Source organism: Taudactylus pleione, unplaced genomic scaffold (genome assembly GCF_031769625.1).
Source record: "Taudactylus pleione unplaced genomic scaffold, aTauple2 ptg001058l, whole genome shotgun sequence".
Classification (NCBI taxonomy): Eukaryota; Metazoa; Chordata; class Amphibia; order Anura; family Myobatrachidae; genus Taudactylus; species Taudactylus pleione.
This window is the reverse complement of record NW_028285459.1, coordinates 522,152-530,634: the sequence shown is the minus strand read 5'-3', so window position 1 is coordinate 530,634 and position 8,483 is coordinate 522,152. Positions and strand designations below refer to the sequence as shown.

The 8,483-nt window shown below is 39.0% G+C and overlaps 1 pseudogene; it reads right to left on the bottom strand.

Moving 5' to 3' along the window:
* Positions 1-8,364: 8,364 nt before the first annotated feature.
* LOC148453943 (5S ribosomal RNA) lies at positions 8,365-8,483 on the bottom strand (annotated as a pseudogene).

The following is an 8,483-nucleotide window of genomic DNA, read 5'->3' as shown; positions in this document are numbered from 1 at the left end:
CATTCTTTATTTCTTCAGGAGTGCAAGTCTATCACCACCCAATTGTGGTGGAGGAATCCAATCAATGAGTTTGCACTTCAGACTTGCCAGAGGATGTGATTTCTCCAGAAAATGTCTGGCCACTGGTTTATCAGTTGATTTCATCTGAAAGGCTGCCTGTATTGAGGCACAGTGGTTGGCCATGCGGTCGCGAAATCTCGACGTCAGTCCAACATAACCGCAAGGACAAATGAGAATATATATAAGGTGATCTAAGTTACAATGTAATCGATATCTGATCTTTATTTTGCGACCCGTATGTGGATGGGGAAAAGTTGGACCCGTGACCATTGCACTACAGGATATACAGTTACCACATGAAAATGAGCCAGGTTTTTTGGTCATTAAATCCAAGGTGCTGACGTCATCTTTGGGAAAAAGAGTTGGTCTCATTAATAATTGTTTCAAGTTAGGGCCTTTCTGGTAGGCCATCATAGGTGGATCCATATTTTTAAATGGTAAAAGAGGATCTGATTTTAACATCGGACAATATTTCTTGAGGGATTTGAAGATTTTATGCGAATTTCCATCGTATTTACTGGTAAAGATCATCCTATTAGGTCTCTTAGGTTTCAAAGAAATATCTTCTTTTGTAAAAATTTGATGTGCTTTAGTGAGCCATCTAGATAAAGTCAGAGAATAAACAGTAATAAAGGTAGCGCTATATGTAGTATTCAAAGAATTCCTCTATCTCTGGATGCTACAGCTGCTGCCAACAATTACCAGGTAGTGTCTTGGTGAAATATGGAATTATAGATCACAAATACTAAGCAGCGCTTGGAGCATACAGTTTAATAGGGAAAAATATTATTTATTCATATTTTAGTCAAATATAGTGTATAAAATGACATGTAGTTACAAACAAACTAAAAAAGGGGGGAGAGATAATCCCCACATATAATAAAAAGTAAAAGCCTATGCCTAAAATAATACCACTGAGGGTGAAACAGTGAACAATAAGTGAAGAAAGGAACTTGCATGTACTCAGATTAAATGTCCTTATGTTCACAGTTTTTATCCAAGCAGTTCCAAAGTCAGTATCTATTTCTGTTGGTAACAATTGGAGTAATGCGGGATATACGAAGTATCTGCACAGCCCTGTATCAGCCCTTTATGGTGTAGGGGTAGGTGTCTCACATCCAGGTGGGGGGACAATCACCTGGGATAAATACCTGTATTGTCCCTGGTGTAGTCACCCGGTGGAGCTGGTAGATGAAAGGCTCAGGCAGCGGTGCGGTCAGCGGTAATTCCGTGCCGTGGGATGCAGTCTCTCGTATAGAGCGTCCCTGGGTTCCGTGATGGTAAAGTGGCAGTGAGTTCAATATTAACTCAAAATGACTCGCTGTCTGATAGAGCCGGGTGCAGAGTAAATTTCGGCGGCTGTAGTCTGCAGAGCAAGCCGCCTGGAGAGCGGGCTCTTCATATGTTGGTAATATGTCCTGGAAACTCCGTATGTGCAGTGACCCTTTGCTTGCCGGTCACTGTTGAACAATAAAATATCCCGTGTGGATTGAATGCACAGTTCCAAGGTATGGGTGTTAGCAAAAAAGCTTTGGATACGCCACCCTTCAGTGGATACGCGTTTCCCTGTATATCACAGCTTCGTCATTGCCTCTGACGAAGCTGTGAAGCTGTATACCACCCCGTGATCTCACTTGGTCACCCAGAAGCCATCTGTAAACATTAGTACTCTGGTTGGATAGATTAAAAAATCAGATTGAAACCTATAGAAAGGATCTTATATCATTCAAACATAAAAAATTAGTCACTGTAGCCTCTGACTATCAAAACCACCGTGTTTACAGATGGCTTCTGGGTGACCAAGTGAGATCATGGGGTGGTATACCACGTAGATACATGCATAGAAGACAAGTATCTTCCTTACCATACGATTCAGGTTCATCATATTCGACATCGGATACTGACTTCAACGATGCTATCTATCCACCCAGTAGGAGTAGTGATTTTTTAGAACAAGGGCCCTCATTCAGAGCCGTACGCTCTGAGCAGAGCGCACGCTCTGAATGAGGGCCGGGCTCCATTTTCATGGAGCGTCCTCCTGGACGCTCGTATAGCTGTGGGTCACCACCCACAGGCTATACGAGCGTGCTTTGTGATGGCCGCGATGGTCTTGACCATCGCGACCATCGAAATTGCGAGCCGGAGCCTGCGGTTGAGGTTTTCAACCGCAAGCTCCGGAGTGATTTTGGCTCTATCAGAGCCAAAATCACTCCCACTGACATCACTAGTGATGTCAGTGGGCCGGCTTCTGACGGGAGGCGTTCCCGTGGGAACGCCCCCGTCAGGGAGGCACGCCCACCAAAGGGGGCGTGCTGTCAATCAACATTGACAGCATGCCCCCTTTGATCGGACACAACGAGCGAAGGACTTTCCTTCGCTCGTCGCGTCTGGCGCATGCGCACGACGGAGCTCCCTCCGTCGTGCGCATGCTCAGTCCATAACATCGACCCACTTGCGAGCGGACAGCCGCTCGCGAGTGGGTCTGAATCAGGCCCAAGGTTCAGGCCAGGAACCAACAGCCATAGAAAGAAGGGATTTAAGAACCAGAGACCCCACCCGAGGAGGGGCGGACACAAGGAGACGTGCTCGCAGGCGACAGATGTAAATGTGGTATTTAATTTATCAAAAATACCCCTTGATAGGGATGAGGTAAATTTATTAGCAAGAGGTCTTTCATTTGTACCTACTTACCAGCATGGTGGATTCAATCATTCTGTGGACCTATATCGGTTTGGTAGGAATTTAAGACTTAAAGAATACTATGACGAAATGACACCTGTATCTAAGCAAACGATGTTTAAGAAGAAATCACACTTTGATCCCCAGTCCAAAAATGCCAGTCTTAAGATTTATCTGCAATTGGTGCAAAATCAGCTTGTAACAGATAAACCTTCTAAATCATATAAAAATCTACCACCAAAAGAATTATCGGCATTAAAGCGATTAAAGGAAAATCCCAGTATTGTAATTAGATCTGCAGACAAGGGGGGTGCAATTGTGGTACAAGACTGGGTTGATTATGACAAAGAAATTTGTCGGCAGCTCTCAGATTAAGATGTCTATCGTAAATTAGATACTAATCCTATCAGTAGTATAAAACGTAAAATTGATATATTCCTTGGAGAAGCTTTAACCCACAGATGGATCAATGAGGATGAATGGCATTTTTTAACAGTGGATCACCCAAGATGTCCTATATTATACACACTCCCAAGATCCATAAGTCCACCCGGAAGGCCGATTGTGTCCGCTATTGGTTCTGTCCTACAACCTCTAGCGATTTTCGTCGACAGTAAATTGCAACCTCTTGTCTTAAATAGTACCAGTTATATCCAAGATACTGGCGATTTTTTGCAGAAAATAAGGAGAATTGTCAACATAGAAGGAGATACCATTTTGGCTACTATGGACATCAATTCTTTATATACAGTCATTCCACATGGAGAAGGCCTGGATGTCCTGAAGGAAGCCTTGAGTCAGGGCCCAGTAGATGATATGTCTTCTGAATGTATTTTGGAATTGGCCTCTTTGGTATTGAAGTGCAATCATTTCAAATATAAGGATGCATATTATATGCAGCTGAATGAACAGTGATGGGCTCAAGTTTGGCGCCCGCTTACGCCAATCTTTATATAACGCACTATGAGGAACACTATATCTACCCCAATTATTGTAATCAGATCTTATTTTACTGTCGTTACATTGACGATATTTTTCTCTTATGGCGTGGAACGATTGAATCTTTTGATGAAATGGTCTCTGCTCTGAATATACTGACCACTCCTATTCGTTTTACATCACAAGTCGATCCTGATTCAATCAACTTCTTAGATGTCTCCATTTGTATTAAAAATGGTGGTTTATCCACAACGTTGTATAGAAAACTGACGGACAGGAGTTTAATGTTGCTTCCTACAAGCCACCATCCTCCTGCCCTGAAGGAGAATTTGCCGATCTCTCAATTTTTGAGAGTCATGAGAATTAATTCCAATGTTGATGAAAGGGAAATACAGTTGGCTGAAATGTCCATAAAATTCAAAGACTGGGGATATACACAAGGGACTTTATCTAGATGTCTCACTAAAGCACATCAAATTTTTTCAAAAGAAGATATTTCTTTGAAACCTAAGAGACCAAATAGGATGATCTTTACCAGTAAATACAATGGAAATTCACATAAAATCAACAAATCCCTCAAGAAATATTGGCCGATTTTAAATATTAAAATTAGATCCTCTTTTACCATGTAAAAATATGGATCCACCTATGATGGCCTACCAGAAAGGCCCTAACTTGAAACAATTATTAATGAGACCAACTCTTTTTCCCAAAAATGAAGTCAGCACCTTGGATTTAATGACCAAAAAACCTGGCTCATTTTCATGTGGTAACTGTATATCCTGTAGTGCAATGGTCACGGGTCCAACTTTTCCCCATCCACATACGGGTCGCAAAATAAAGATCAGATATCGATTACATTGTAACTTAGATCACCTTATATATATTCTCATTTGTCCTTGCGGTCTCTATTATGTTGGACTGACGTCGAGGAGATTTTGCGACCGCATGGCCAACCACCGTGCCTCAATACGGGCAGCCTTTCAGACGAAATCAACTGATAAACCAGTGGCCAGACATTTTCTGGAGAAATCACATCCTCTGGAAAGTCTGAAGTGCAAACTCATTGATTGGATTCCTCCACCACAATTGGGTGGTGATAGACTTGCACTCCTGAAGAAAAAAGAATGTTACTGGATATATACGTTGAACACGGTGGCTCCGCGTGGACTCAATGAGCAAAACCCTTTGCGTGTGTTTGTTTGATGTGCTATTATTGCCTTTTGTTGGTCTCATTGGGGTCTCATAATACCTTTTGGTTTCTCATAATACCCTCTATGTGCACGTTATTGTTTTATTCACTTGGATATATAGTTTCATACATTTGGGGCATTTTTTTTGTTTTACCTCTCGGATACACTCTAGGGAACTTCTTTCACCCTCTTCTATTCGAGTAGCGCATTTGGTCTGTTTTTTGTAGTTATTTATTTTCACGGTTTATATGAATGGTGTCTGTTTATTATTTTGGGCTGTGGTTCTTCGTTATGCTTTATTTTTTATATATATATATATATATATATATATATATATTTTTATCTTTATTTTTCATTCTATTTTTATTTTTTAAATTTTTTATTATTATTATATCTTTATATATTTGTTCTATATATTTTTTCATTACTATTATATTATTTTGTATTTTTTATTTTATTATTTTATTTTATTTTTTTATTTATTATTTTCTCTACTATTTATGTTATGTGGATACGGTGTATTTTTTTGATCCAATGTTGCGCTTCTGCTATGGGTATATATGGATTTTAATTTATTAATATATTAAAAGATTCGTTAGTTTGTTTTGGTAAATGGGTTGTTTTGTTTACTTTATGTCTGGTCCCATTCTATTTTGAGCAATTATTAATATATTATGTAATGAGTTCATCTATTTTGAAGTATGGGCATTACTTGCCCTTAACCCGCAGACACTTTTGGCTTCTAAGATGGCCACCGGGTTCCCTCAGTTATGACTCAATCTTATTGCGCCTGGTTAGATCACAGGTCGCATATGGATGACGGCGCCCGCCAGAGCGCGTGAGTATGATGTATTTAGGGGAAGTGCAGACAGTAATGTGACACTTCCGGTCTGGTGTAACGTTAGCGCGTGGCAGCGCTACACGTGCGGGCGGCTTGGATGGCTTTGATCATGCTGGTGCAGGTACAGTAGCGCTTGGTTATCTAATGGTTTTTGTCTCATGTGCCTTTGATTATTTGACATTATACACTACATTCAGTGTTATCCTTTTGATTCCTCGCATTAGTGCCATTTATATTTGGTAATATGTATCTGCTTGTTATCACATATATATATATGTGATATCGATTTACACACATGTTTGGGATGTGGTATATGGGCATCCCGTTATGTTACATACAATGGTTTGATCCTTCATATCATCACCATTTATAATTGTTAACATCTATGCTTTGTTCTCATGCATTTACATTAGTTGGTTTTTAGGTATATACTTATTTATATATGTGTCTGGGATAGCATATATGGTTATCCCGATCTTTTTATATTTTATAATACAGTTTTCTATGTATCATTATTTATCCATAGATGTTGACTTCCAGTGATTATTCTATGCTTGGTTGGCTATAATATACTCACCTTGACGTGATTTATGGTATGTTGGTTATTTCTTCTTTATATATAATAGAATGGGGTCAGGTAGACATTGTTATACGACACTGATTTGAATTTTGGTTTTCTTTTGTAGATGTCTATTTTTGTGACTTACATCTAAACAGACACTTGTCTTGAGAAAGGTCTAATTGCAGACCGAAACGTCGACACATGTAAAGTAGTGTCTGACATGAACAATTGTATGAAAAATTTGAATAATATATCTCAATAGAAAACGTTAATTTTAAGCGAGTGCCTTCATCCGAGAATTTCGAGGATACCATCTTTATATAATGGACTTTTAGTCATGAAGTGCACCCTGACTGAATGCTATTTTAGAAGGTGTGAGTGCAGGACTTTAGAATATTATATATATATATATATATATATATATATATATATATTAGTACACAAAAGAAGTGTCGGCGCCAACTTGGAATTAGTACAGAGGATAAATAGTGTATAAAATATATATACGTACTCCCTTAGTACAATAGGGTGTCAGCTATGCCCAATGTAAAAGGACTTGTGGGGTAGCCCTTACAAGTGAAATGTTATAAGTGTATAGGTGATGAGCGACTGACGTATATCTGTGCAATAATTAATAAAATGTGCAGTTCAACCAACAAAACATGATACACACAGTATATATGTATGAAAAAAATATATCACAATTTAATAATAATAAAATATACACACAAAATAGACATATATAGAGATACTGCTTAGATAAGCACAAAGTGTACTATTAACGTGTCCACAGTGTGCAAAAAGTGCTAATAAATATTCTAAAAGTACAATTCAATATAAAAAGCGAGCAGAATATATATACTTGAATATTTAAAACATTTTAAACCAGTATCACAGAGGAATTAATAAAGAGTAAAAACAATTGTAAAAAACAAGTTAAAAAGTTTCAGACTCGTTTCTTAAAAAAGGAAGTTTAGAGTAAAAGTGCAAAGCTTATCTGTAAAGGTTCATTTCAGGCAATGGTGGCTTATCCCAACACGTTTCATCCACTTGGGGACTTCATCAAGGGGTGCTAGTGAACAGGGTTTGCCACTTTTTATACTCTTTGAGACAGGATTCTAATTGTCTCATTAGGGCCAACTTTTTGCATCACTTCCGGTTGGTTGCTTCCGGAAGTGCGCTCTTAGCATGAGGCGATTAAAACATATTTAATAACACATGGATATATCGTGAAACAACCTTGGTGGACTGTCCATAAATCTAATATATGATCCTGTATATTGTTAGGTGACTCAATGCCCCCGATCGTGCAAAGAAGTCTGCCAGTCTCCGTTCCTACTTCTGCCCAGTTGCTGATGTCACATCCTTTCTACCATTCAATAAGTATGTCTTCATTCGTGATGTAGCGTCCGCCATTTTGTAGAAGTCTATACGCGGCTGTAGTCTTAGTTCAATTCGGCTCATCTCGGCAGGTACTTCAGGCTATCTCCAGCTCCCATCCTCTTCCGGCCGTAACACTGGATCTGTTCCCCGCCTGGCACTTTGATTGGCGCTCGCCGGTCTCCTTCCTGTTGTTCATATTCCGGTTGTCATAGTAACCGGGATGCCAACTTTACGTAAACAGCTGATAATTCAAAGGGGGACAGATTAGTGAATCTATTCATAAAAGATATGCATAGGGAGCGGGCCCTGGCTAATAGCATAAAACAAGAACATGCTGAAGTATAATTGGATTCTGTATATTATTGTAATAAGAGGATAATATGAGAAATAGCAACATTTATATTTTGGAGCGTCATGATTTTGTTAAAAAATATATATATAAAAATGTATTCATATAGTTGATAATAGTTGTTCAAGGACCAGGATGAAAGACTTTTTCTTTTTTATGTGGAATAGATGAAGTAAAAAATAAATAAATGAAATAGGGTCAATATGGTGAAATAAAGTCAATATTCCATAATGCAGATTAGTCAGCAGAGGGATCTTCATTCTTATTTTTTCTAATATTCCATAGATCTTCAGCTCGTATGTGGCCCATAGTTCTTAAGATGGACTGAGTGGCTAATGTACGCCCTACTGTGGATATTAAACTACAACACTGAGTATTCCCAGGTGGTCTCCCATCCAAGTACTGACCCAGCCCAATTGTGCTTAGCTTCCAAGATCAGACGAGATTGGGCGTTAGTACAATGGTAAGGTTGTAGGT